The sequence below is a fragment of the Anomaloglossus baeobatrachus genome, chromosome 1 (assembly GCF_048569485.1).
Source record: "Anomaloglossus baeobatrachus isolate aAnoBae1 chromosome 1, aAnoBae1.hap1, whole genome shotgun sequence".
NCBI lineage: Eukaryota > Metazoa > Chordata > Amphibia > Anura > Aromobatidae > Anomaloglossus > Anomaloglossus baeobatrachus.
The window spans coordinates 666,644,802-666,665,744 of NC_134353.1; the positions used below are offsets into that span (position 1 = coordinate 666,644,802).

The 20,943-nt window shown below is 41.4% G+C and overlaps 1 protein-coding gene across 2 annotated transcripts in view; it reads right to left on the reverse strand.

Annotated features, from left to right (window-relative positions):
- Positions 1 to 20,943, reverse strand: part of SSH1 (slingshot protein phosphatase 1) — a 118,268-nt gene that overhangs the window by 73,854 nt on the left and 23,471 nt on the right. The window contains exon 1 of one of the 2 annotated variants that reach the window (XM_075320022.1): positions 8,644 to 8,677. The exons of the other annotated variant lie outside the window; for it this stretch is intronic. The gene's annotated coding sequence lies outside the window, so the exon portion shown is untranslated. Of the gene's footprint in view, positions 1 to 8,643; positions 8,678 to 20,943 lie in introns of those variants that run through there. 2 annotated transcript variants of the gene reach the window in all.

Below are 20,943 nucleotides of genomic sequence, written 5' to 3' on the forward strand. Positions count from 1 at the left end.
CCTTTTCCCACATTTCAGGCTTCAAACATAAAGATAAAAATGTAATGTTATGGTGAAGAATCAACAACAAGTGGGACACAATTGTGAAGGTGAATGAAATTTACTGCTAATTTTAAAGTTTTTTAAAAATAAAAAACTGAAAATTGGGGCGTGCAATATTATTCATCCCATTTACTTTCAGTGCAGCAAACTCACTCCAGAAGTTCATTGAGGATCTCTGAATGATCCAATGTTGTCCTAAATGACTGATGATGATAAATATAATCCACCTGGGTGTAATCTAGTCACCATATAAACGCACCTGCTCTGTGATAGGCTTAGGGGTGCTTCACACACAGCGAGATCGCTACTGAGATCGCTGCTGAGTCACGTTTTTTGTGACCTCATTAGCGATCTCGCTGTGTGTGACACTGAGCAGCGATCTGGCCCCTGCTGTGAGATCGCTGCTCGTTACACACAGTGCTGGTTCATTTTTTTATTGTTGCTCTTCCGCTGATAAGCACACATCGCTGTGTGTGACAGCGAGAGAGCAACAATCCCGAATGTGCAGGGAGCAGGAGCCGGCATCTGACAGCCTGCGGTAAGCTGTAACCAAGGTAAATATCGGGTAACCAAGGTGGTTACCCGATATTTACCTTCGTTACCAGCATCTGCAGCTCTCACGCTGCCAGTGCCGGCTCCCTGCTCCCTGCACACGAGCCGGCAGGACACATCGGGTAAATAAGCAAAGGTTTGCTTATTAACCCGATGTGTGCTGTAGCTACGAGTGCAGGGAGCCAGCGCTAAGCGGTGTGCACTGGTAACTAAGGTAAACATCGGGTAACCATACCCGATGTTTACCTTAGTTACCAGTGTCCGCAGCTTGCAGACGCCGGCTCCGTGCAAGCGCAGCGTCGCTTTTACATCGCTGGTGGCTGGGGGCTGGTCAGTGGTCGCTGGTGAGATCTGCCTGTTTGACAGCTCACCAGCGACCATGTAGCGATGCAGCAGCGATCCTGACCAGGTCAGATCGCTGGTGGGATCGCTGCTGCATCGCTAAAGTGTGACGGTACCCTTAGTGTTCTGTTTAAAGCGCAGATAGTATCATGAAAGCCAAGGAACACAACAGGAAGGTCCATGATACTTTTGTGGAGAAATTTAAAGCTGGATTTGGTAACAAAAAGATTTCCAAAACTTTAAACATTCCAAGGAGCACTGTGCAAGCGATCATATTGAAATGGAAGGAGTATCATACCACTGCAAATCTACAAAGACCCGGCCGTACATCCAAACTTTCATCTCAAACAAGGAGAAGACTAATCAGAGAAACAGCCAAGAGGCCCATGATCACTCTGGATGAACTGCAGAGATCTACAGCTGAGGTGGGAGACTCTGTCCATAGGACAATAATCAGTCATACACTGCACAAATCTAGCCTTTATATAAGAGTGGCAAGGAGACAGCCATTTCTCAAAGATATCCATAAAAATTGTTGTTTAAAGTTTGCCACAAGCCACTTGGGAGACACACCGAACATGTGGAAGAAGGTGCTCTGGTCAGATGAAACCAAAATCAAACTATTTGGACACAATGCCAAACGATATGTTTGGCGTAAAAGCAACACAGCCTGAACACACCATCCCCACTGTCAAACATGGTGGTGGCAGCATCATGGCTTGGGCCTGCTTTTCTTCAGTAGGGACAGGAAAGATGGTTAAAATTGATGGGAAGATGGATGGATCCAAATACAGGACCATTCTTGAAGAAAACCTGTTGGAGTCTGCAAAAGACCTGAGACTGGGACGGAGATTTGTTTTCCAACAAGACAATGATCCCAAACATAAAGCAAAATCTACAATGGAATGGTTCACAAATAAACGTATCCAGGTGTTAGAATGGCCAAGTCAAAGTCCAGACCTGAATCCAATCGAGAATCTGTGGAAAGAGCTGAAAACTGCTGTTCACAAACGCTCTCCATTCAACCTCACTCAGCTGCAGCTGTTTGCAAAGAAAGAACGGGCAAGAATTTCAGTCTCTCGATGTGCAAAACTGATAGACACATACCCCAAGCGACTTGCAGCTGTAATCGCAGCAAAAGGTGGTGTTACAAGGTATTAACTTAAAGGGGCTGAATAATATTGCATGCCCCACTTCTCAGTTATTTATTTTTTTACAAAAGTTTAAAATAAGCAATAAATTTCGTTCAACTTCACAATTGTGTCCCACTTGTTGTTGATTCTTCACCATAACATTAACATTTTTATCTTTATGTTTGAAGCCTGAAATGTGGGAAAAGGTTGAAATATTCAAGGGGGCAAATACTTTCGCAAGGCACTGTGTTAACCATTCTGTGCAAGGAATAGAACATACATTGCGTTATGTTATATTCATGTACATCCCTAATTCCAAAAGAAATTGAGATACCATATAAAATGTGGAGAAGAAAAGAATGCAATGATTTCAAAATCTCAAAACCATATTTTAATTATAACAGAATATAAGACACAGATAAAAAGATGAACATTAGATATTTTCCATTTTATTTGAAAAACTGTAACTCTTTGAGAAACTGATGGCAGCAAATAACTCAAAAAAGTTAGGACAGTTATCAAAAGGCTGAAAAAGTCAGTGGTACTAATGAAAAACAGCTCAAGGGTCAATTTTCAACTAAGTCAGATGACTGTATAAAAAAATGCATGTTACAGAGGCAGAGTCTCTCAGAAGCAAAGATGGTCAGACGTTCACCAATCAGTGAACAAAGGTGTCTAAAAATTGTAAAATAATTTCAGAAAAATATTCCTCAATGGAAAATTGCCAACACTTTGAATATCGCACCATCTGCAGAACATAACATCAAAAGATTCAGAGATTTTGGAGAAATCTAAGTGCACATGGGACAAAGACGACAGAAGATGGCAGGAGGGTAATTTGTGTGTGTTATAGCCAGGTTTCGAACATGTGAAATTCAGACAGCGCCGACCAATTGCTCAGTATAATGCAGCTGCGGTGCTCGGAACTACAGGCCGGTTCCTGGATCCATGGATAAGGCAAAAAAGATTTGTAGCCGTTATCCGCAAATAAAAATCATTCCTTTACTGAATTGGTTTAAAAAAATGTTATTGAATCGGTTGGTCAAGACTAAGGGCTTTGCCCGAAACACGTAAATTGGTCTGTCCATACTGTCTATGCTTGATTTTTTCACGTGTTAAACCGATTCAATAAAAGGTGGGATTTTTATTTCCGAATGCCGGATACAAATCCTTTTTGTTATAGCCAGGACCTGCGACTAACAACTGTGGAACCTGGTAACCTGGTAATCCCGCTGCCATACGCTGACAACAGGATTTAACTTATGCCTGTGTGTGGCATACATTAACCGCCCATTGGCGCATCCGTAACGTGGTCATGGGTCGCAGACGGGTTGCTAAGACAGCAGGGGGACTGCTGAAGACCGCCATGCTTGTCATAACAGCGGTGTGATTTCTGCTATATACAGAAATACTGTGGCATTACTGTATGTAACATAAGTGATCAGATCAGCGATCAAGTTATAGACCCCTTAGGGGACTATTAAACAACAACAAAGAAGAAAAGGTTTTAAAAAAATATCTGAAAAAAATTAAAATATATATAAAAGCTCAAATCACCCCCCCACCCCCACGCAGTGGTGTGAATGTTTCAGATCACCAAACAAATTTAAATATCAGACAAAGATAACAAATGTAAGCACAGAATGCAGTTTATGCAGGTCTTTATTATTAACCGCTTCATGACCAGGTGATTTTCAATTTTCGTTTTTTGCTCCCCTTCTTCCGAGAGCCGTAACTTTTTTATATTTCTGTCAATCTTCCCATATGAGGGCTTGGTTTTTTTTGTGGGACGAGTTGTGCTTTTAAAAATGGGTAAAAATGGCCTGCATGCCAGACTTCTAAGACAAAACCACTGCTGAGCAAAAAGAACATAAAGACTCGTCTCAGTTTTGCCTGAAAACATCTTGATGATCCCCAAGACTTTTGGGAGATTACTCTGTGGACTGACAAGACAAAAGTTAAACTTGTTGGAAGGTGTGTGTCCCATTACATCTGGTATAGAAGGTAATACAGCATTTCAGAGAAGGACATCATATCAACAGAAAAATATGGTGGTGGCAGTGTGATGGTCTGGGGCTGTTTTGCTGCTTTAGTACCTGGAAGACTTAAGGCCACTTTACACGCAGCGACATCGCTAGCGTTGTCGCTGCCGATCGCACCCGTCCCCGTCGTTTGTGCATCACGGGCAAATCGCTGCCATGAATTCTGTTGTCTACCAAAAAATCCTGAAGGAGAACGTCTGGCCATCGGTTTGTGACCTCAAGCTGAAGCTCACTTGGGTAATGCAGCAGGACAATGATCGAAAACATACCAGCAACTCCACCTCTGAATGGCTTAAGAAAAATAAAATTAAAACTTTGGAGTGGCTTAGTCAAAGTATTGACCTTAATCCGATTTAGATGCTGCGCCAAGACTTTTAGAAGGAAGTTCATGTTCAAAAACCCTCCAGTGTGGCAAAGTTGAGAGGGCCAAAATTCCTCAAGAGCATTGTAAAAGACTTATTGCCAGTTATCGCAAACACTTGATTGCAGTTGTTGCTTCTAAGGGTGGCCCAACCAGTTAGTAGGTTTAGGATGCAATCACTTATTTACACAGGGCCCTGTAGGTTTAGATTTCTTTTTCCCTTATCCCCTTAACGACCCATAATATACTGAGTACGTCATGGATCGTGTGCGGTTAATCCCCGCCCCCTGCCATGGGCAGGCCGCGGCAATCCGCGCACATATCAGCTGTTTTCAACAGCTGACATGTGTGCCTGCTAGTTGCGGGTGGAATCGCTTCCACCCGCGACTATTAACCCCTTACATATCGCTGCCAAAATCTGGCAGCGAGATGTATATGCGCGCCGCCATTATGCTGACTTACCCCGCCCCCATTGGAAGTCACGTGACATGATCACGTGACTTCCAGTGGTTGCCATGGTAGCACAGGGTCATGTGATGACGCCTGTAGCTAACATGAGTCATTTACTCTCAATGCCGGAATACTGCCGACATTGAAAGTAAAGCAGCATATCTGCAGATCTTAGCTCTGTAGCTGTAATCTGGAGATATGGCAGAGCGATCAGATTGCTGATCGCTATAGCCCCCTAGGGGGACTAGCAAAATAAAAAAAAAAAGTTAAAAGTTTTACATTTTTTTTAAAAAAAATAAAAAAAACCCTAAAAGTTCAAAGCACCCCCCCTTTCACCCCATTGAAAATTAAAGGGTTAAAAAAATAACAAATATACACATATTTAGTATCGCCGCGTTCAGAAATGCCCGATCTATCAAAATATAAAATCAATTAATCTGATTGGTAAACGGCGTAACAGCAAAAAAATTTCATACGACAAAATTACGTTTTTTGGTTGTCGCAAATTTTGCGCAAAATGCAATAACAGGCGATCAAAACCATAGCATCTGCGCAAAAATGGTACCGTTAAAAACTTCAGCTGGAGACACAGAATATAGGCCGTCACTGAGCCATAGATCAAGAAAAATGAGAACGCTACAAGTTTCGGAAAATGGTACAAAACGTGCGCCACTTTTTTTGGACAAGCTTGTGAATTTTTTTTAACCCCTTAGATACAAGTAAACATATTCATGTTTGGTGTCTACAAGCTCGCACCCGACCTCAGGCATCATAACGACACATGAGTTTTACCATATAGTGAACATAGTGAATAAAATATCCCAAAAACTATTGTGCGATCACACTTTTTTTGCAATTTTTCCGCACTTGGAATTTTTTTGCCGTTTTCCAGTACACTATATGGTAAAACTTATGGTTCCATTTTAACCTACAGTACAACTCGTCCTGCAAAAAACAAGCCCTCATATGGCTAGTGTGTCGGAAAAATAAAAAAGTTACGGCTCTCGGAACAAAGATAGGGAAAATAAAAAAATCGGAAAAACGCAAAATGCCCGGGGGCTTAAGGGGTTAATAACAAAGACCTTCACTTATATCTGTATTTTGTGTTTACTTGTGTTATCTTCAGGGCTGTGGAGTCGGAGTCGGAGTCGTGGAGTCGGAGTCGGAGTCGGAGCTCATTTTGGTGGAGTCGGAGTCGGAGTCGGAGTCGGTATAAAATGCACCGACTCCGACTCCTAAAATATATAATAAATTGGGGACAGGAGTGCAATGCAGAATGTGCTGAATATTTTACTAAATAACAACATTTAGTATAATGCTTATATTTAAGTGAAAAATTTATTGTAGTACAATGTGAACATCAGACATTTAATTGTTTTTATGATACAATAATCAAGATATTTGGATAGAACATAAAATATTTATTGGAATACAACTTTAGAACACAAAAAAACTAATAAATTGTAAATATGTAATATATATAATATATATATATATATATACAGTGTATATACACACACACAAGATATATATGTAATCTACTGTATATTACATAGTGTATTACATATTTACAATTTATTACAGTTTTTTGTGTTCTAAAGTTGTATTCCAATAAATATATTTTATGTTCTATCCAAATATCTTGATTATTGTATCATAAAAATTATTAAATGTCTGATGTTCACATACACATATTCATGTACTACAATAAATTTTTCACCTAACTATAAGCAATATATGTAGGAGTCGGAGTCGGAGCCGGAGTCGGAGTCGGTGCAAGAGAATTTGAGGAGTCGGAGTCGGAGTCGAAGGTTTGGCTTACCGACTCCACAGCCCTGGTTATCTTTGTCTAGTATTTAAATTTGTTTAGTGATCTGAAACATTTAAGTGTCACAAACATGCAAAAGAATAAGAAATCATGAAGGGGGTAAAAACTTTTTCACACCACTGAATATGTGGTGTCGCTGCATTCAGAAAAGTCCGATCTATCAAAATATAAAAATAACATGATTAGTAAACACAGTAAAAAAAAAAAAAAAAAAAATTAAGTTTTTTTGGTTGCTGCAATACTGCAAAAAAAATGCTGTAACGAGCGATCAAAGTGTTATATCCATCGCAAAATGGTATCAATAAAAACGCAGCCTCACTTCGCAAAAAATAAGCAATCTCACAGCTCCATCTACTGAAAAAAACCCCAAACATTATGGGTCTAGGAAAATGACAAAGTTTTACTTTGCAAATGTTTATTTTTTTTTTACCACTAAAATAATAAAGAAAACCTGGACGTTTGGTATCGCCTAAAGGGGGCTTTACACGCTACGACATCGCTAATGCGAAGTCGTTGGGGTCACTGAATTGGTGACGCACATCCGGCCGCATTAGCGATGCCGTTGCGTGTGACACCTATGAGCGATTTTGCATTATCGCAAAAACGTGCAAAATCGCTCATCGGTGACATGGGGGGGTCCATTCTCAAATATCATTACTGCAGCAGTAACGAAGTTGTTCCTCGTTCCTGCGGCAACACACATCGCTCTGTGTGACACCGCAGGAACGAGGAAGCTCTCCTTACCTGCCTCCCGGCCACAATGCGGAAGGAAGGAGGTGGGCGGGATGTTATGTCTCTCTCATCTCCGCCCCTCCGCTTCTATTGGGCGGCGGTTCAGTGACGCAGCTGTGACGCTGAACGAACCGCCCCCTTAGAAAGGAGGTGGTTCGCCGGTCACAGCGACGTCGCCGGGCAGGTAAGTAGTGTGAAGGGTCTGGGCGATGTTGTGCGGCACGGGCAGCGATTTGCCCGTGTCGCACAACAGATGGGGCGGGTACCCACGCTAGCGATATCGGGACCAATATCGCAGTGTGTAAAGCCCGCTTTAATCAGATGCACTAAAGTGTCACACGGCAAGGTCATTTTTCCCATAAAATATACACTGTAAAAACAATTTAAAAAAAAAATCGTCAGAATTATGTATTTTTTCACAATCTCTCCACATTTGAAAATATTTCAATGTTTTACAGTATGCTAGGTGGTAAAATGATTGGTGCCATTCAAAAGTACAACGTCCAGCAAAATACAAAAAATCATACGTCTATGTGGACAGAAGAGTAAGGCTATGTGCCCACGCTGCGGAAAATGCGCGGATTTTGCCGCGGAAAAGCTGCGGATTTCCCGAAAATCTGCAGCTCAGGCACTTCCCAGCCATTTCTATGGCATTTTGGAAATGCTGTGCCCACGCTGCGGATTTTTCCGCAGCGGATTTCGATCCGGAAAAATGTGCAACATGTCAATTATTGTTGTGGATTTTCAACCGAATTTTGGCTTTAAAATCGGGTAAAAAAAATTCCGCACCAAAATCCGCATCAAATGCGCGGTAAATCCGCACCTTTGAAAAGGTGCGGATTTTGCGGGAAAGCTGCGGATTTTGATGCAGAAAAATCCGCAGCTACATTCTCCCGTGGACACATAGCCTTAAAAATAAAAGTTATGGCTGTGGGAAAAAGGGGAGGAAAAAAATGAAAACACAAAAACAAAAATTGTCTGCAGCTCGAATGGATTAAAGGTGGTGGCTGTACTTTATATTGTGAAGACCTGGTGACTGGCTCCCGGTAAACTGGCTGCTGGGGTGACGTATTATTCCATTTCTTTATTAGATGAACAGGTAACATTTTCCATCAGTTCCCTTCTTCTAATAGTCTACAGGACTACGCAAGCATCACTCACCTTAGGTTTGTCTTGCGCTCTTCATCATTGCCAAACTCCTGTAGATAAAATATTAACAAGTGTCAAATAGTCTGCAATTTTAAAATGATAAACAAGTTTATTTTACTATATTTATGAAGTCATTTTTTCCTTATGCTTTTTTTATGTTTTTATTTTTTGTGTTTAAAGGGAAGGTGTCATCCAAAAAAAAAAAAAATTCAATAAGGCTACTTTCACACATCCGGTTTTTGCTCTGCGGCACAATACGGCGCTCTGCAGAAAAACCACAACCATTTTTTTTGCCGCCGGTTGCGTTTTTTTTTTTGCATAGACTTACATTAGTGCCGTATTGTGCCGCATGGGCTTGCGTTCGGTCCGTTTTTTGCCACATGCGGCAGATTTAGCCGATGCCGCGGCCGGATGGAACGCTGCCTGCAACATTTTTTGCTCCAGCACAAAAAATGCATCACACCGCATCCGGCCGCTGCGGCGCATTTTTCAATGCATGCCTATGGACGCCGGATGCGGCGCGATGCGGAAAAAAACGCATCCGGCCGCCGCATGCGGTTTCTTCCACTGCGCATGCTCAGTAGCGTGCCGCAACCGGAAAAAAACGGACGGGCCACATGTAAAAACTTATGCAAAGGATGCGGTGTTTTCGCCGCATCCGTTGCATAGGTTTCACAGCCGGATTGAGCCGCACTGCTCAAACCGGATATGTGAAAGTAGCCTAACTGAAAAAAGGTGAAATATTAATGTTTTCATGTTTTGTTTAAATATTTGTTTTTAATTGAACAAAATATAAAAAAAATAAATAAATAAAAAAAATAATTGATATTTTCCAATCTTAAACGCTAGGGGGAGCAGCTGCTGAAATCCTACTGTAGAGCTACCGTAGCTACATTACATCTGCAGTAAAAGTGGGCACAATCTGCTCTCCTGTGTGTGATGTCACCTCCCTATTCCAATCTGGGGGTTTCCAACAGGATATGGGAAGATAAAGTTTAGGATCATAGTGAGGAGCCATATTGTTGGTGACCGCAAAGTGATCCTAATGTCTAAAGTGTCACCAAGGACAGCTGCATAGTGCTCCCCACATAGCGCTCTGCACGCCCCATACCAGCAAGGCTCTGCCACACCCATGCCCATGAAAAAATGCTCTGCCGCACGCCCGCCCACCCACTCGAAATGCTCTGTTGCATGCTCTCCCCCCAATGCTCTGCCGCATGCATGCTTCCCAATGCTCTGCGACACGCATGCCCCCTAAATACTCTGCTACAAGCATACCCCCACTAATGCTCTGCCACACGCACGCTCCCCTAATGCTCTGCCACACGCACGCCCCCCCTAATGCTCTGCCACACGCACGCCACCCTAATGCTCTGCCACACGCACGCCCCCCCTAATGCTCTGCCACACGCACGCCCCCCTAATGCTCTGCCACATGCACGCCCCCTAATGCTCTGCCACAAGCACGCCCCCCTAATGCTCTGCCACATGCACGCCCCCTAATGCTCTGCCACATGCACGCCCCCTAATGCTCTGCCACATGCACGCCCCCTAATGCTCTGCCACATGCACGCCCCCTAATGCTCTGCCACAAGCATGCCCACCTAATGGTCTGCCACAAGCACGCCCCCTAATGCTCTGCCACAAGCACGCCCCCCCTAATGCTCTGCCACAAGCACGCCCCCCTAATGCTCTGCCACAAGCATGCCCCCTAATGCTCTGCCACAAGCATGCCCCCTAATGCTCTGCCACACGCACGCCCCATAATTCTCTGTCACACGCACGCCCCGCTAATGCTCTGCCACACGCATGTCCCCCCTAATGCTCTGCCACACGCACACCCCCCTAATGCTCTGCCACACGCACACACCCCTAATGCTCTGCCACACGCACACTCCCCTAATGCTTTGCCGCATGCACGCCCGTGTACACCTCAGTATATCGTGCTCTGCTGAGGAACGGAGGACCGAGGTGAGCGGTGGGGAGGGTAGCGGCGGCGGGGGGAGGGGAGAGTGGCAGCGGCGGGGGGGTGGAGAGGATAGTAGCAGAAGCGGGAGGGGGAGGGTAGCGTACGCTGTAAATTCCACAAAGATGGCTGCGATTTCCTCCCTCTGCTGTGCTCTGCTCCTGAGGAAGCAGACAAAGTGCAGGAGATAGAGTCGGAGAGCGACAACTGTCTTCTATGCACTGGGCGCTGCCGTATTTGAAGTGAGTAACTCTCGTTACAGCAAAACCAAGAAGGCAGCACCCAGTGCTTCAGTAAAACTAGAATTAAATAAAAACTAAACAGTGAATTTAATTTCGTATTAAAAATACTTGATTTCATAATCACTATTATCAATACAAAAATAAAAAATGCGACATCTTCCCTTAAAGAAGAAATGCTTGCACATAATCCTGCCTAATCTCTACATGAGGTCGCGTTAACGCATCACTTTTTCTTCTCACAGACATAAAACAGATTTATTTTCATCTATTTTTGGTTTGTCTGACCGCTAAACAGTACATTACTGAAAAGGTAATAATGGATAGAAAATAAACAGGCTGCAGTACCAGTGAGCCCGGCTGTATACATCTCAGCCTCACCAAGCTCACTGAGCAAGACAGAAGACTTCTCAGCACGGATCATGCAAGTGCATGCGCTGGACTTCAAAGATGTCGGCACTGACGTCACCTGGAGGGAGAAAATTAATCAAAGGCAAAGGACGTCTCTTCACACAATGACTCGGTGTTTGGTACTGCAGCCTATTCTGGTCCTTTTTCAGTAATGTACTGAACCGTGGCTCAGTGTATTGGCCAGTCTACCATACTGCCTCGATGACTCTGAAAAATGGTTTTCCACTCACACAAACAACTTTTCACTTTTGAACTATGGCACAACTGCATAGTTTAGCGACTGTATAAACACCATTGCTTAAAGGGGTTATCCACTATTTGGACAACCCTTCCTCATTCTCCATATTTGCCCGCTTAAATTAAAAAAGCTTATACTCACCTCCCATGCTTGCGACGTTACAGTAGTGCCATTACTCACTCTCCCGGGGCTCACGGGAGGTTGTTACGCCACACGAGTCCCGTGCCCATTCAGTGCCCGCCTTCAAATGTACGAGTAGTCAACCATAAAATTCATTGTCTTTCCTCCTCCTCACTCATCTCCTCTAACAAGCCTTTCCATCAAACTTGATGGTTGCTCACTCTCCCCAGTCTCACAAGCTTGTTGCCTTGGAGAAACCCTCAACTCTGCTCTATCCTTCAAGCCACACATCCAAGCCCTCTTCACTTCATGCATACTACAACTCAAAAATATCTCCCGGATCCGTGCTTTCCTTAACCAAGAATCAACAAAAACATTAGTGCATGCCCTCATCATCTCCCGCCTCAACTTCTGCAACCTCCTGCTCTCTGGCCTCCCTTCCAACACTCTTGCACCCCTCCAGTCTATGCTAAACTCTGTGGCCCGCTTAATCCACCTCTCCCCTCGCTATTCCCCAGCCTCGCCACTCTGCCAATGCCTTCACTGGCTTCCCATCGCCCAACCACTCCAGTTCAAAACATTAACCATGACATACAAAGCCATCCACAACCTGTCTCCTCCCTACATCTGTGACCTAGTCTCCCGGTACCTACCTGCACGCAACCTCAGATCCACACAAGATCTCCTTCTCTGCTCCTCTCTTATCTCCTCTTCCCACAATCGTGTACAAGATTTCTCCCGTGCCTCCCCCATACTCCGGAGGAGTATGTGTTGTTATTGAAAATTTTTAAGGGGGCAAATAAGGGAATGAGAAGAGGTGTAGAAGTGGACAGTCCCTTTAACACACAATTTTCTGATGTGTAATATACTGATCATTCCCATGTTAGGCGAGTGTAATATACTAATCATTCCCATGTTAGGCGAGTGTAATATACTGATCATTCCTATGTTAGGCGAGTGTAATATACTGATCATTCCCATGATAGGCGAGTGTAATATACTGATCATTCCCATGATAGGCGAGTGTAATATACTGATCATTCCCATGATAGGCGAGTGTAATATACTAATCATTCCCATGTTAGGCGAGTGTAATATACTGATCATTCCTATGTTAGGCGAGTGTAATATACTGATCATTCCCATGTTAGGCGAGTGTAATATACTGATTATTCCCATGTTAGGCGAGTGTAATATACTGATCATTCCCATGTTAGGCGAGTGTAATATACTGATCATTCCCATGTTAGGCGAGTGTAATATACTGATCATTCCCATGTTAGGCGAGTGTAATAAACTGATCATTCCCATGTTAGGTGAGTGTAATATACTGATCATTCCTATGTTAGGCGAGTGTAATATACTAATCATTCCCATGTTAGGCGAGTGTAATATACTGATCATTCCCATGCTAGGCGAGTGTAATATACTGATCATTCCCATGATAGGCGAGTGTAATATACTGATCATTCCCATGATAGGCGAGTGTAATATACTGATCATTCCCATGATAGGCGAGTGTAATATACTAATCATTCCCATGTTAGGCGAGTGTAATGTACTGATCATTCCTATGTTAGGCGAGTGTAATATACTGATCATTCCTATGTTAGGTGAGTGTAATATACTGATCATTCCCATGTTAGGCGAGTGTAATATACTGATCATTCCCATGTTAGGCGAGTGTAATATACTGATCATTCCCATGTTAGGTGAGTGTAATATACTGATCATTCCCATGTTAGGCGAGTGTAATATACTGATCATTCCCATGTTAGGCGAGTGTAATATACTGATCATTCCCATGTTAGGTGAGTGTAATATACTGATCATTCCTATGTTAGGCGAGTGTAATATACTAATCATTCCCATGTTAGGCGAGTGTAATATACTGATCATTCCCATGCTAGGCGAGTGTAATATACTGATCATTCCCATGATAGGCGAGTGTAATATACTGATCATTCCCATGATAGGCGAGTGTAATATACTGATCATTCCCATGATAGGCGAGTGTAATATACTAATCATTCCCATGTTAGGCGAGTGTAATGTACTGATCATTCCTATGTTAGGCGAGTGTAATATACTGATCATTCCTATGTTAGGTGAGTGTAATATACTGATCATTCCCATGTTAGGCGAGTGTAATATACTGATCATTCCCATGTTAGGCGAGTGTAATATACTGATCATTCCCATGTTAGGCGAGTGTAATATACTGATCATTCCCATGTTAGGTGAGTGTAATATACTGATCATTCCTATGTTAGGCGAGTGTAATATACTGATCATTCCCATGTTAGGCGAGTGTAATATACTGATCATTCCTATGTTAGGCGAGTGTAATATACTGATCATTCCCATGATAGGCGAGTGTAATATACTGATCATTCCCATGATAGGCGAGTGTAATATACTGATCATTCCCATGATAGGCGAGTGTAATATACTAATCATTCCCATGTTAGGCGAGTGTAATATACTGATCATTCCTATGTTAGGCGAGTGTAATATACTGATCATTCCTATGTTAGGCGAGTGTAATATACTGATCATTCCTATGTTAGGCGAGTGTAATATACTGATCATTCCCATGTTAGGCGAGTGTAATATACTGATTATTCCCATGTTAAGTGAGTGTAATATACTGATCATTCCTATGTTAGGCGAGTGTAATATACTGATCATTCCCATGTTAGGCGAGTGTAATATACTGATCATTCCCATGTTAGGCGAGTGTAATATACTGATCATTCCCATGTTAGGCGAGTGTAATATACTGATCATTCCTATGTTAGGCGAGTGTAATATACTGATCATTCCCATGTTAGGCGAGTGTAATATACTGATCATTCCCATGTTAGGCGAGTGTAATATACTGATCATCCCCATGTTAGGCGAGTGTAATATACTGATCATTCCTATGTTAGGCGAGTGTAATATACTGATCATTCCTATGTTAGGCGAGTGTAATATACTGATCATCCCCATGTTAAGCGAGTGTAATATACTGATCATTCCTATGTTAGGCGAGTGTAATATACTGATCATTCCCATGTTAGGCGAGTGTAATATACTGATCATCCCCATGTTAGGCGAGTGTAATATACTGATCATTCCTATGTTAGGCGAGTGTAATATACTGATCATCCCCATGTTAGGCGAGTGTAATATACTGATCATTCCCATGTTAGGTGAGTGTAATATACTGATCATTCCTATGTTAGGCGAGTGTAATATACTGATCATTCGCATGTTAGGCGAGTGTAATATACTGATCATTCCCATGTTAGGCGAGTGTAATATACTGATCATTTGATCATTCCTATGTTAGGCGAGTGTAATATACTGATCATTCCCATGTTAGGCGAGTGTAATATACTGATCATTTGATCATTCCCATGTTAGGAGGGTGTAATATACTGATCATTCCTATGTTAAACGAGTGTAATATACTAATCATTCCCATGTTAGGCGAGTGTAATATACTGATCATTCCCATGTTAAACGAGTGTAATATACTAATCATTCCCATGTTAGGCGAGTGTAATATACTGATCATTCCTATGTTAGGCGAGTGTAATATACTGATCATTCCTATGTTAGGCGAGTGTAATATACTGATCATTCCCATGTTAGGCGAGTGTAATATACTGATCATCCCCATGTTAGGCGAGTGTAATATACTGATCATTCCTATGTTAGGCGAGTGTAATATACTGATCATTCCTATGTTAGGCGAGTGTAATCTACTGATCATCCCCATGTTAAGCGAGTGTAATATACTGATCATTCCTATGTTAGGCGAGTGTAATATACTGATCATTCCCATGTTAGGCGAGTGTAATATACTGATCATCCCCATGTTAGGCGAGTGTAATATACTGATCATTCCTATGTTAGGCGAGTGTAATATACTGATCATTCCCATGATAGGCGAGTGTAATATACTGATCATTCCCATGATAGGCGAGTGTAATATACTGATCATTCCCATGATAGGCGAGTGTAATATACTAATCATTCCCATGTTAGGCGAGTTTAATGTACTGATCATTCCTATGTTAGGCGAGTGTAATATACTGATCATTCCTATGTTAGGCGAGTGTAATATACTGATCATTCCTATGTTAGGTGAGTGTAATATACTGATCATTCCCATGTTAGGCGAGTGTAATATACTGATTATTCCCATGTTAGGCGAGTGTAATATACTGATCATTCCCATGTTAGGCGATTGTAATATACTGATCATTCCCATGTTAGGCGAGTGTAATATACTGATCATTCCCATGTTAGGCGAGTGTAATATACTGATCATTCCCATGTTAGGTGAGTGTAATATACTGATCATTCCTATGTTAGGCGAGTGTAATATACTAATCATTCCCATGTTAGGCGAGTGTAATATACTGATCATTCCTATGTTAGGCGAGTGTAATATACTGATCATTCCCATGATAGGCGAGTGTAATATACTGATCATTCCCATGATAGGCGAGTGTAATATACTGATCATTCCCATGATAGGCGAGTGTAATATACTAATCATTCCCATGTTAGGCGAGTGTAATGTACTGATCATTCCTATGTTAGGCGAGTGTAATATACTGATCATTCCTATGTTAGGCGAGTGTAATATACTGATCATTCCTATGTTAGGTGAGTGTAATATACTGATCATTCCCATGTTAGGCGAGTGTAATATACTGATTATTCCCATGTTAGGTGAGTGTAATATACTGATCATTCCCATGTTAGGCGAGTGTAATATACTGATCATTCCCATGTTAGGCGAGTGTAATATACTGATCATTCCCATGTTAGGTGAGTGTAATATACTGATCATTCCTATGTTAGGCGAGTGTAATATACTGATCATTCCCATGTTAGGCGAGTGTAATATACTGATCATTCCCATGTTAGGCGAGTGTAATATACTAATCATTCCCATGTTAGGCGAGTGTAATATACTGATCATTCCCATGTTAGGCGAGTGTAATATACTGATCATCCCCATGTTAGGCGAGTGTAATATACTGATCATTCCTATGTTAGGCGAGTGTAATATACTGATCATTCCCATGATAGGCGAGTGTAATATACTGATCATTCCCATGATAGGCGAGTGTAATATACTGATCATTCCCATGATAGGCGAGTGTAATATACTAATCATTCCCATGTTAGGCGAGTGTAATATACTGATCATTCCTATGTTAGGCGAGTGTAATATACTGATCATTCCCATGTTAGGCGAGTGTAATATACTGATTATTCCCATGTTAGGCGAGTGTAATATACTGATCATTCCCATGTTAGGCGAGTGTAATATACTGATCATTCCCATGTTAGGCGAGTGTAATATACTGATCATTCCCATGTTAGGCGAGTGTAATATACTGATCATTCCCATGTTAGGTGAGTGTAATATACTGATCATTCCTATGTTAGGCGAGTGTAATATACTAATCATTCCCATGTTAGGCGAGTGTAATATACTGATCATTCCCATGCTAGGCGAGTGTAATATACTGATCATTCCCATGATAGGCGAGTGTAATATACTGATCATTCCCATGATAGGCGAGTGTAATATACTGATCATTCCCATGATAGGCGAGTGTAATATACTAATCATTCCCATGTTAGGCGAGTGTAATGTACTGATCATTCCTATGTTAGGCGAGTGTAATATACTGATCATTCCTATGTTAGGTGAGTGTAATATACTGATCATTCCCATGTTAGGCGAGTGTAATATACTGATCATTCCCATGTTAGGCGAGTGTAATATACTGATCATTCCCATGTTAGGCGAGTGTAATATACTGATCATTCCCATGTTAGGTGAGTGTAATATACTGATCATTCCTATGTTAGGCGAGTGTAATATACTGATCATTCCCATGATAGGCGAGTGTAATATACTGATCATTCCCATGATAGGCGAGTGTAATATACTGATCATTCCCATGATAGGCGAGTGTAATATACTAATCATTCCCATGTTAGGCGAGTGTAATATACTGATCATTCCTATGTTAGGCGAGTGTAATATACTGATCATTCCTATGTTAGGCGAGTGTAATATACTGATCATTCCTATGTTAGGCGAGTGTAATATACTGATCATTCCCATGTTAGGCGAGTGTAATATACTGATTATTCCCATGTTAAGTGAGTGTAATATACTGATCATTCCTATGTTAGGCGAGTGTAATATACTGATCATTCCCATGTTAGGCGAGTGTAATATACTGATCATTCCCATGTTAGGCGAGTGTAATATACTGATCATTCCCATGTTAGGCGAGTGTAATATACTGATCATTCCTATGTAAGGCGAGTGTAATATACTGATCATTCCCATGTTAGGCGAGTGTAATATACTGATCATTCCCATGTTAGGCGAGTGTAATATACTGATCATCCCCATGTTAGGCGAGTGTAATATACTGATCATTCCTATGTTAGGCGAGTGTAATATACTGATCATTCCTATGTTAGGCGAGTGTAATATACTGATCATCCCCATGTTAAGCGAGTGTAATATACTGATCATTCCTATGTTAGGCGAGTGTAATATACTGATCATTCCCATGTTAGGCGAGTGTAATATACTGATCATCCCCATGTTAGGCGAGTGTAATATACTGATCATTCCTATGTTAGGCGAGTGTAATATACTGATCATCCCCATGTTAGGCGAGTGTAATATACTGATCATTCCCATGTTAGGTGAGTGTAATATACTGATCATTCCTATGTTAGGCGAGTGTAATATACTGATCATTCGCATGTTAGGCGAGTGTAATATACTGATCATTCCCATGTTAGGCGAGTGTAATATACTGATCATTTGATCATTCCTATGTTAGGCGAGTGTAATATACTGATCATTCCCATGTTAGGCGAGTGTAATATACTGATCATTTGATCATTCCCATGTTAGGAGGGTGTAATATACTGATCATTCCTATGTTAAACGAGTGTAATATACTAATCATTCCCATGTTAGGCGAGTGTAATATACTGATCATTCCCATGTTAAACGAGTGTAATATACTAATCATTCCCATGTTAGGCGAGTGTAATATACTGATCATTCCTATGTTAGGCGAGTGTAATATACTGATCATTCCTATGTTAGGCGAGTGTAATATACTGATCATTCCCATGTTAGGCGAGTGTAATATACTGATCATCCCCATGTTAGGCGAGTGTAATATACTGATCATTCCTATGTTAGGCGAGTGTAATATACTGATCATTCCTATGTTAGGCGAGTGTAATCTACTGATCATCCCCATGTTAAGCGAGTGTAATATACTGATCATTCCTATGTTAGGCGAGTGTAATATACTGATCATTCCCATGTTAGGCGAGTGTAATATACTGATCATCCCCATGTTAGGCGAGTGTAATATACTGATCATTCCTATGTTAGGCGAGTGTAATATACTGATCATTCCCATGATAGGCGAGTGTAATATACTGATCATTCCCATGATAGGCGAGTGTAATATACTGATCATTCCCATGATAGGCGAGTGTAATATACTAATCATTCCCATGTTAGGCGAGTGTAATGTACTGATCATTCCTATGTTAGGCGAGTGTAATATACTGATCATTCCTATGTTAGGCGAGTGTAATATACTGATCATTCCTATGTTAGGTGAGTGTAATATACTGATCATTCCCATGTTAGGCGAGTGTAATATACTGATTATTCCCATGTTAGGCGAGTGTAATATACTGATCATTCCCATGTTAGGCGATTGTAATATACTGATCATTCCCATGTTAGGCGAGTGTAATATACTGATCATTCCCATGTTAGGCGAGTGTAATATACTGATCATTCCCATGTTAGGTGAGTGTAATATACTGATCATTCCTATGTTAGGCGAGTGTAATATACTAATCATTCCCATGTTAGGCGAGTGTAATATACTGATCATTCCTATGTTAGGCGAGTGTAATATACTGATCATTCCCATGATAGGCGAGTGTAATATACTGATCATTCCCATGATAGGCGAGTGTAATATACTGATCATTCCCATGATAGGCGAGTGTAATATACTAATCATTCCCATGTTAGGCGAGTGTAATGTACTGATCATTCCTATGTTAGGCGAGTGTAATATACTGATCATTCCTATGTTAGGCGAGTGTAATATACTGATCATTCCTATGTTAGGTGAGTGTAATATACTGATCATTCCCATGTTAGGCGAGTGTAATATACTGATTATTCCCATGTTAGGTGAGTGTAATATACTGATCATTCCCATGTTAGGCGAGTGTAATATACTGATCATTCCCATGTTAGGCGAGTGTAATATACTGATCATTCCCATGTTAGGTGAGTGTAATATACTGATCATTCCTATGTTAGGCGAGTGTAATATACTGATCATTCCCATGTTAGGCGAGTGTAATATACTGATCATTCCCATGTTAGGCGAGTGTAATATACTAATCATTCCCATGTTAGGCGAGTGTAATATACTGATCATTCCCATGTTAGGCGAGTGTAATATACTGATCATCCCCATGTTAGGCGAGTGTAATATACTGATCATTCCTATGTTAGGCGAGTGTAATATACTGATCATTCCTATGTTAGGCGAGTGTAATATACTGATCATCCCCATGTTAAGCGAGTGTAATATACTGATCATTCCTATGTTAGGCGAGTGTAATATACTGATCATTCCCATGTTAGGCGAGTGTAATATACTGATCATCCCCATGTTAGGCGAGTGTAATATACTGATCATTCCTATGTTAGGCGAGTGTAATATACTGATCATTCCTATGTTAGGCGAGTGTAATATACTGATCATTCCTATGTTAGGCGAGTGTAATATACTGATCATTCCCATGTTAGGCGAGTGTAATATACTGATCATCCCCATGTTAGGCGAGTGTAATATACTGATCATTCCCATGTTAGGCGAGTGTAATATACTGATCATTCGCATGTTAGGCGAGTGTAATATACTGATCATCCCCATGTTAGGCGAGTGTAATATACTGATCATCCCCAAGTTAGGCGAGTGTAATATACTGATCATTCCTATGTTAGGCGAGTGTAATATACTGATCATTCCCATGTTAGGCGAGTGTAATATACTGATCATCCCCATGTTAGGCGAGTGTAATATACTGATCATCCCCATGTTAGGCGAGTGTAATATACTGATCATTCGCATGTTAGGCGAGTGTAATATACTGATCATTCCCATGTTAGGCGAGTGTAATATACTGATCATTTGATCATTCCTATGTTAGGCGAGTGTAATATACTGATCATTCCTATG